Source organism: Ischnura elegans, chromosome 1 (assembly GCF_921293095.1).
Source record: "Ischnura elegans chromosome 1, ioIscEleg1.1, whole genome shotgun sequence".
Lineage (NCBI taxonomy): Eukaryota > Metazoa > Arthropoda > Insecta > Odonata > Coenagrionidae > Ischnura > Ischnura elegans.
In genome coordinates, this window is record NC_060246.1 from 153,860,425 (window position 1) to 153,870,934 (window position 10,510).

A 10,510-nucleotide genomic window follows, 5' to 3' on the forward strand; every position below is an offset into this window, starting at 1 on the left:
ATATTTATGTAACATTTTAATTAATAAAATATTTTTTTCGTATTTTGAGCTTTTTTTTATTAAAGAAAAAGTTTAAACATTATTTATCCCAGCTACTTAACCAGAAAGAAAAAACTATTGAAACACTTTTTAATCCATTCGTAATTTTTCTATTATCCTAAAATACATATGTAGCAAAAATTATGCATGAACCTTTTAAAAATATCCTGGTGAGAACAAATACTGCATATATACAGTGGCATGGGTGACACACTCTCTCACTTAGTCACGTATATAAATTCCCGAATATTTCCAGTAGAGCTGAAATTTGAAAAACAGGTGAGAGACCGGAAATGATCCGAAAGAAAATTCCGAAAACAGTTAGCGGAAGAATATCGTGGCACTGCTGCATAAATCCAGCAACGCAACTTTTTTATTTGGGGCCAATAAAATGAAAAATATCGAAGCAATACAAGAAAAAATACATTTGACTGAGAAAGCAGAAAAAAAATCTCTGCCGAATATTTCAAAATAATCCATGCGAATGGTAACTTTTTAAATAATTTCTTAATCCAAAGCGCTAAGGCGCAGTGAACCCATATGATGGTTAACTTTTCCCCGCAACTGCTCATGTTTCCCCAATGATCATTTGGGGCTCAGTCATTCATACAGCATGAGAGCTTATGCCCCCTTCTGCTCTGTTCAATATCCCTCCTCCCCATGAGGGCACACAGCGCTGCCCACGCCGCGCCGTAATTTCAAGTTGAACCTGCAGCGCATGCGCCTCGCCATTGTGGCAACTTGCGCCCTCATCTTACTCGCTAACATTATCCCCCACTCCAATTGGATTGGAGAGATGTCTCATATGTCACATCACTGCCCGTACGCACTTCGACCGCAGACCCCACGCAATTCACTTCTATCCAGGTGAACGCTGTATCTGCCGATAACACCTGTTGAGCCAGTGTAGGACATCCTTTTTAATGGCTTCTCAGGACGACTGCGTTGGTTCGTCCCCGTCGCCTTGAAGGTAGGATTTTGATTTTTTAATGACTTTTAACAGTTTTTGTGCTCCTAAATAAAATTTGGTGGTTCATATATATGGAAAGGGATCTTACTCCATTGAAAATCAAATGTTTTTCCATGCAACGTTTCTATTGTGAGTGAAATTTTTTAGCCGTACATCAATAATATTCTTCATTTAATACGGGAGGAATGTTTGAGGACCTTCAAACATATCACGCGCTGAACAAAAGATTGTTTGAATATCTTCAAATACATCGCTCAATAAGTAGTCCTCATTGAAATTTGTGTAATAAAGTCGGTGGAAACATATCGCTTTTCCCTGTGAGGTAGTATATGAAGTGATATTCTTCATGCGCGAAATTATTTAAATAGTTTATTTTAAAGGTCTGGTTGTTTCAATAACTTATTACATTTTACTTCTAATTAATGAAAAATCTCATATTATTTCAATTCGAATAATTTTTATCTCCATGGAATTTTTGTGATTTGCCGCCTGAAGAATAATTGGCAGGTGATTGCCTTTAAGCATCAGTTTATTTAAATTACCTTTGATTTCTTCAGGAGTAATTTCCTTAAGACTTTAAGCGCATAATGTTCTCATCAATGAAATTTGGGTTGTAACTATTTGTTGAATGATTTTTTATATAGACTGCGTGACTTTGCGTTCATCGACGTGACACAAGCGGAAAAGAGAGACAGTCAAACTTCGAGAACACCAACTTATTTATTCTTCGGTTACACACCTGTAGCTAGCACCTTGCCATCTTGACACACCATCACGTTATTTCCTGCAAACCTAACCTCAAAACCTCTTGAAGTACATACGCCGACTGAGAAAAGATTTTTCCGAAGTTGAGGCACATACAAAACATTTTCAATTCTCCCAAGCTCCCACTTTTTGTTCGCGTACTTGCGGATTACAACAGTTCCAACTCCTACAGCTGTGCACTTCGTGTTATCTCCTAAAGTAACTGAGATATCTCCGCATTCAACTAAATCATTAAACCACTCACGTCTGCAGCAAATATGCCTAGACGCACCGCTGTCCATGAGCCAGGTCTCTCTTACTTCACTACGTGAGATAAAATCTTTCAAATCTTTTGCCTCATTTACAGGTTTGCTGCGTTCATGAGTAGAATCTTTACTGAAAGCAACAAAAGCACTCACAGAATCCCCAGATCCTGTTTCTTCCTTCTTCTTCTTCTTCGTCTTTTTATTCTTCCTGCAATTTCGGGCAATGTGGCCAGGGTTTCCACATATAAAGCAAACAATTTTGGCTTTCTGCTTACTTCCAACTTGTTTTCCTACTGCCCTTTTTTCATCTCTATCTATCGACATGGCTGCAAACGCACTCGCCGACTCCTCCATCTCCGTAATTCTTGCTTCCTCGGCGATCAGCCTCTCCTGAAGTCTCTTTACGGTCTGGTCAGCTGCTGCGACGTTATCCCACGCCGTAATTAGTGGATGAAACTTAGCGGGAAGGCTCCCCAGAATCTTTGCCATAAGAGCAAGATCCGATATCTGCTCTCCTACGTCTTTTAGTTGGGCCACAATATTTTGTAACTTCGCAATATGCTTTACGACAGAATCACTCGGCCCCATTGTATATTCGTGAAACCGCTTCATAAGAAGAAGCTTATTGGCTTCCTACTTTTGCTCATGCACGAGACATAGCTTTTCCCACATTTCAGACGCCGATGTGCACGTAAGTAAGTACTCTAGCTGTGAATACTCAACTGAGGATGCTATAATGCACATTGCTTTTGCATTGTCCTTCACCCACTGTTTCCCTGCAGTATCTTGAAGATTTGCTGGCTGTTGACTTGTTCCCAGCACCACATCTAGTATACCTCCAGCAAGGAATACAGTCTTAATTTGAAATTTCCACAGCTGGAAATTGGTGCCATCGAACTTGGAAATGCTCCTCGTCAAACTCTCCGCTTCTGCCATGACGGAATACTCGCGATCACTTTTCCTTAAGTTCGCACTTCACTAGTCACGTAAATTTCTATAAAATGTTGCCACACGTAGCTCGGCCCATAACCTGTTGAATGATTTTTTATATAGACTGCGTGACTTTGCGTTCATCGACGTGACACAAGCGGAAAAGAGAGACAGTCAAACTTCGAGAACACCAACTTATTTATTCTTCGGTTACACACCTGTAGCTAGCACCTTGCCATCTTTGAGCTGCCTGATATTTCTTTTTCTGTTATTTGTGTGAGTAGGTACTTGGATAATTATGATGAAAGCCATGTTAATGCTGTAAAAAGAATTTTCAAATATGTCAAAGGTACAGTTAATTATGGTATATTGTACAGTAGTGGTAGTTCAAGTGAAGATTTGATATGCTTTAGTGACTCAGATTTTGCAGGAGATCCTGATACTCGTAGGTCAATGACTGAATTTGTGTGTTTGCTGTCAGGTGGTCCAATCACTTGGGTCTCTCAACGTCAGAAAATGGTTACACTCAGTACCACTGAAGCTGAATATGTATCTGCATGTATGGCTGCCAAGGATGTAGTATGGTTGAAGAAACTGTTATATGATATTGGTTTCAATTGTGTGAGTTCAACCCCACTTTATGTGGACAACCAAAGTGCTATAAGGCTTGTCAAAAATCCCGAGTTCCACAAGCGGACTAAGCATATTGATATTAGATACCATTTCATTCGTGAGCAGTATGAAAGGAAAATTGTAAATGTTGAATATGTTCAAAGTAACGATCAGTTAGCAGATATTTTTACAAAACCTTTGTGTAAGGACAAGTTTGTTAGATTTAGAACATTATTGAATATTGTGTCTTCTATTTCAAAGTAACAGTGAGTTATGTTTTTTCTTTGTGTTCTTACTGTTTTTTAAGGAAGAGTTATCACAAATAGTATGAGTGTTGGAAAATATGAATACATAAATTTGGTAATGTATATATTACATATGTATTTGTGATACTGGGTGTATCGATACTATCGATTGTTAATTGTCGGAATAGTTTGGTTGGTAACCAAAATAAATAAGTTGGTGTTCTCGAAGTTTGACTGTTTCTCTTTTTTGCTTGTGTCACGTCGATGAACGCAAAGTCACGCAGTCTATATAAATAATCATTCAACACTATTATTTACCAAGTTCTAAATATAGTGTAAATTTTGTGGTTCCACGGGATGTTTCTATGCTAAGAAAATTTGTTAAGTCTTGAGATTATTTAACTCATGATTTCCATGTGAATGTTGTTGATTGACTTATTGTATGTGTATAAATAGTAATTCTGAGTTTTTGGTGTAGCTCTGCTTTAGAGAGTTCTGACTTTGCTGGAATTTTCATGTGCTTTTGTGCAAAGGTTCGCTGTTGAGTGGGATTAGTGAAGACTTAAACTTTAGTTTTTAAGGTCTTGAATGTTTAATGCATAAGCAGGCTCATTAATAAAATATGTTATAAAATAATAATGCAGAGAGTTCTTATTTTGGTGGAAATTTCTTGTGTTTCCGCGGGATAATTCTATACTAAGTAAGATTTTTTCAACCTGAGATTTTTAAACGTTTTGATGACAAAGAAAAAATGTGAGAATAACTTTAAATATATGAGATATACATAATACACAATGAGCCACCTTCAGGGTACTTGGCAGGGGGTGAACAATCACTAGCATGCGATTGGATTCCCACATGCACACCACACGGTACATAAAACGTTGCCATAATAAGAAATTATACTACCGCATTCATTCAGAGGCAAAACTTGCGAACTAGGTACTCATTAAGAATTTTTGTACGTAAAGCTAGAAAACACAAAACATGCTGTTAGAAATAATAAGATAATTCACAAACATGCATTAAGGTATACATAATTTATTAAGCTGCAATAAACGTCATCTAACCTATTTGTGAGTCCTAACGCTATCGCTATAGTCTCTATTTGACTGCGAAAAAAGAAGATATTCTGAATGTCTGTTCTACAGTCTATGTGTCATGTTTTATTTTTATGATCTGATCTAACGTCGTATGTAGGCGTTCGTAAGGTATGGCTACCTTCGTTGGGAAATATGCTGCTCTTGAATTTACGTAATAGTTCTATTTATCAGTCAACTGTCCGACCAACATTCGTTTCGAGTCGGTCTAAGAGGTCAATTTCACTAACAAGACTATCCTAATATTTTTTTCAGGTACCTGGCATCTTTTCTCTGTACGCGTTCTGTGTTTTTAAGCATATTTCATGAAGATCCCTAGACACATGACTCTTAAGCCCATTTAAATCAGCTCTTTGAAATTTAAAACTCCGTTTTTATTATTTACAGAGGCATTTAAAGAAAATGAAGCAGTTATTACTCTAGTACTCATCAATGATTTTTCGACAACTTTTTGCATAGACTGCTTTAATTTTGGTAATAGTTTCGTGTACATTGCGCTATCGTTTAACATTGAACGCAATTTTTAAAGGGTAAGATAATTATAATTCTCATATTTTGCATATAAAAAATATTTAACTTTGTAAAACTTCTTGCATTTTCGTACACATTAATTAAAATACTGTGTAATTACATCTTTAAAGGAATAATATTTTATTTTCGGTGGAATCTTTGTGCCTTTTCTTGCGATTTCTCTGTGTTCATTGTTTTTTTAAAGCGTGAGATTATAAAAAATCCTGAAAGAATGGCGGCATAGCTTTTAACTTTTTAGAGGCTCACCACCGATACTTCGTGAGTAGCCATAGTTAAGAGCGTTCTTACCCTAACCCTGAATATGACGCAATCTGGTGAATATCATGATTTCAGAATGGTTTGGCTCCCTGTTATTTACTCGGAGGTCGCCTCAAGCTTCGAGGACTTTTTCTGTGGACACCTGATAACATCACCTGAAATTCGAACTCTATAACTACTTAGGCTGTCTTTCTCAGTACGTGCCGTGAGCTTGTGGTCCATGGCCTCCAATCCCCTGCCCTACACTTACCTTTCCAAAGCCAATTTAACTGATAATCGGTCGAGTGAAGATATACTTGAATATATCTTGTGTTCTTTGTCCTGTGAGATGTATTATTTAACCTAAATCTACTATAAAATATGTATACTTTACGGTTTGGAAGAATTGAGTCAAAGCGAATATTTTCTCAGAATATCATAATTTCAAAGTTTTTATTTGGCATTTTTTATCATTGAAGATTAAATTACAGCAATAAATGACAATTTATGAAATACATGAAAGTATTTTGGGTGCAATGGAAAAAAAATTGTGGATTAATATATATTTTAGTTTGCACTGTCGCGTCGGCAACTTCTTCTGGTCTCACTTTTTTGAACTCTATGGCCAAATTTTTCCTTTTTTACTCCACGAATCCGCGATTATTTACATGGCCTACCTTTGTCTATGTATATGGACGTGAGTTTCATAGGGATATATAACCTGCTGACTCATTCATTTCAATTTTTAGATGCTTTTCTGCTAGATACGATTTGAAGTCTACCAGTAACATTTACTTCCGTTGCAATACCTGTGCAATTTCGAAGCATAGTTCAAACGCTGACCAGTAAGTTGATAAACTAGGACTTTTTTTGCCCCGCATTCTAGTACGATTAATTGCTTTTGCATTATCACGTAGGTCCGCAACTCCCATGCATTTACTATTACTCGAGATTGCGGAATAATATCGTATTTTTTTCTGCTAAACTGCTTCCCTGTGCCCAATGGAAGCGCTGAACTCTTATTGCTGTCTGCAGTGGCAATAATTTTATCATTATATCGAACAATGCTTAAACTTACAGGTTAATCAAATTCTTGTTTTCATGTTCCTCTCAGTTTTATGACGATTGTTTCACTTAATTAGGTTAAGATGCGTTTGGGGAGGCCATGGAGAAGTAGTCCCAAGATGGGCGTGGTACACCCTCCGTATTCTCATGATCATTTACAAAGACTAAACTGTTATGATCAAAGCAGTGAATAGAAAAAATGTTGGATAGGGCTTAGAAATTTTTTTTTTCGTCTCAAAAAAAGTGCTCAGAGTAACCATATTTGAAAAATCATAACAAAAATTAAATAAATCTTAGAACAACAAATGACCAATTATTACGTAAAATAAGTGTAAAACTACATAAAAAATATTGAGCTGCCTAAAAAATTTAAGATACTAACTGTTCGCCATCAAAATTAATGTTACGTTTTCGCAGCGTTGGGCAGAAATGGGTTAAATCACCGAAAGGAGATACTTTATTCCTGTGAGAAAAATAAGGGTTTTTATTCTTATTTATAATGATGGCGCTAAACCACTCTCACTCAATACTTGTCCCCGCAGAATGCCTGACATCCCTCGCTAGCGGTCCCACTTGCGATGGATCAACCCTTCGTCTTACGGCAGCCTCCAGTACGTAGCCAGATCATTAGTAAGCAGTGAGACTTCGGCAGATATGTACGTGCGAGGCAACCTCATCCTGCGCCCCTTGACGACTGGCGGACGGATGGAAGGAATAGCGCGGTTACGGAGGCGTCTACGGGAAATTGGGCCATACCAACTGCACCCGTGGGGAGATGGCTACTATTTGCAGATGGCGGCGGCACCCGCCGACGAGGCCAACGAGGTTTCTGGGTGCGTTGCGTGCTTTGTCAGCGGTGGCAAGCGTGCAAGTTGCGCTAGAAATATTACCAGAACCACCCTCCTCCCCGTTTCACTGGCTGCCGCATCCTCCGCCGCCTAGTGGGCCGGCCAACGCCGCATAAAGCAGTTCAGTGATGAGGTGAATGTATGAAGGAAGTTGAAGAGAAATAAGCTGGGACTCGTGGTGCACTATATACACTATTACATAAATTATATACATGTAACCGATAATTATATCCGTGTTAATTATTCCTTAATAAAAATACGTCGATTCAGAAAACCAAGGAAAATAGGCAGCAGTAAATGTTTTCGTGTTTGCGATAATACACTTGTTTTTGTGTCTTCCTATCCTAAATCATGATAGCTTCCCTTGCGTGTTATGAGCTTATTGCTAGGGTAAGGAAAATATGATATCAACTACATTTTAAGGTGGAAAACGTCTGTTGCTGTAAATTGATGTTTTTCTGGAGTTAAACTGATTGCAATTTAAAATTTGTGTGAATAAATGTGTGCATATTGGTTGCAAGGCTCCAAAAGTTTGGATAAAGCGCATTCACTGTGAATGTAACATTCAAATGTATTCAATTCAACCATTAAATTAATCAAGGAATTCATCTCCTCTCGTAATCTCTGACTGTTATCACAATTATATCTGGGTAATGACTACATGATATTTATGGCTTGCTGGATTTACATGGGTGCACGGGAAGCTCTCACCAAGAAAAGAAATTTCTATTTTTTTACCCGCACGGACGGGCAACATAAAATTATTGCTTGGCGCTAGTTGGTGACTTATTTGGTTCAAGACATGCAGCATTTTTGTGGAAGTAAGAAATACGTACTCAGTTGGTCTTCGAAGGCTGCTTGCCAGGCCTGAAAAAAGCCCGCACATCACGCAGACCTGATCCAGACTTTTTTCTAAAATCCTAAAGCCCGACTCTAAGGCTGGTACTGTAGAAGTCCTATGTGATAAAACGCGTAACGTTTGGTCTAATTCCGCTCGGAGTGCCATCATACTCTGAGACATACCTTCTATAACCTTAACAACCCCAATTAAATCTGAATGGAACTTGGTCTGGAAGTGGGTGTAGATCAAAATTGTTGCATGTTCACCTATCAGGTGGGTGATTTGGGAATTTTTGGCTTTAAATTCATCAGTCCGATTTTCCAATTCACGGCAATCCTCCTCCTTAAGTGTTCCGAAAGCAAACTTAAGGGCGGTGCCTCCAAGGTTGATCAGGCCCTTGGCTTGCTAACGCTCGCTACTGCATTTAAGAAGACTTACTAATACTCAGAGTTCCTCAATCACCTCTCTAGCCCCCGCACGTAGTAGGCCTCCCTCCTTCCTCAGAATCAGCATCGGCAATAGACGGAAGCCCGCGTCGCGTAAGGATCTCCGCCGCGGTCAGTCTTGGATCCGATTTTCGACTCAATTGCCATGACCTTCTGCATTCCCTCCAAAGTAGTGTGCACTGCATATCTATACCGGTCCAAGATGATTTCCTTACCAACGGTTCATCTATCCCCGGGAATTAAAAATGTCAGTATAGGAAAGGGTTACAGAGATTTCTGGGCATAACAAATTATTTGTTTAAATTCATTGCTAATTACTCTGAATTAACTTCGTCACTAAGAATTCTTTTATAAGTTAGCTATGGAATAAGAGTAAAAAGAGTATGATATAAAAGTAAGATATGGGATTCCATTCATGATGTAGCTTTTCAAAAGCTTAGAGATTAAATAAGTTAAGCTCCTGTTCCTAAATATTTTGATATTAACAAACTTATGGTCTTGTCAGTGGACAGTTCAACTGGAGTAGGTGCAGTGTTAGAGCAAAATGAGAGGTCAGTACCATATGCATCCAAGTCATTAACTGAGGCGCAACGTAACTATGCAGTTACCGAGAAAGAAATGTATGCCATAGTATTTGCATGTTGTCGATTCAGACAGCACATTTTTGGAAAGGTGGTTATAGTGGAATCAGATCACCAACCTTTGGTATCCATACTTAAAAAAACCTTAACCATCAGTACCACCCAGATTACAGTGGATGATGTTAGAAATACTTTTTTATGATTTGGATATTCATTATATACCGGGATCTGAAATGTATATTGCTGATGCATTGTCTAGAAGTCATTTACAAGAGTATGAATCAACTATATATGATCTTCATGAGGAAATGGTTGCTCAAGTAAAGCGAAATTTTGACATGCCACCTATTTCTCATAATAAATTGTTACAATTCCAAGATGAAACTCAAAATCAAGGGGGCGATATAACTGCGATATATCATATAGAAAATCTCTTTTGTTTTGATTTTTCCGGAGCCCAAGTGGTCCAACGGCCAACCCAACATAGAGGCGCTGGTGTTGCCTGTTTTTCTGGGCAGTAATGAACTGGAGGCTGCCATATTGAATTTCGCTTTAAACAAAGGTGATATTAAGACTTATTGATAGTTATTAGTGTTAACTGCAGACTTTTTGTATCGCTTACAGTGTCCCTTACGATTTTGAAATGTGCTCGATGAAGGATATGAGGCTCAATAACCTTGGTTACTGTTAAATTGCATGGGTATGAAATGTATTCGGTGATGAAAATGTGGGTAATTCTTTGTTTCCTTCATTATTCCATTTTGATTTCAACCTGTGATTAGCTAATCTTTTCTCATGTTTCCAACATTTCATGGTGTCTTCATTTCCTTATATTTCATTATGTTTTTCATTGTATTTGCAGTTTTTCTAGTGTTCACACTACTCATGAATCACTACTGCTATGCTTTGGTTTGTTTATAGCTATTCCTTTTGTTGGTTATGTATTTAATTTGCTAGTTCAACTTTGTCCTCTCAAGTGTTTAGTTGTCATCAATTGAGCATAATTCATTAAGTGTTCTACAATGTTTACATTTCTTAAAACTTTCTCTTCCATT

General features: G+C 37.8%; 1 long non-coding RNA gene across 1 annotated transcript; it reads left to right on the top strand.

Moving 5' to 3' along the window:
• Window positions 1–870: 870 nt before the first annotated feature.
• On the top strand, window positions 871–10,158 carry LOC124153746. Its single transcript, XR_006863752.1, has 2 exons — window positions 871–1,009; window positions 7,282–10,158. It is a non-coding gene; the product is annotated as an uncharacterized LOC124153746 (long non-coding RNA).
• The last annotated feature ends 352 nt before the right edge of the window (window positions 10,159–10,510 follow it).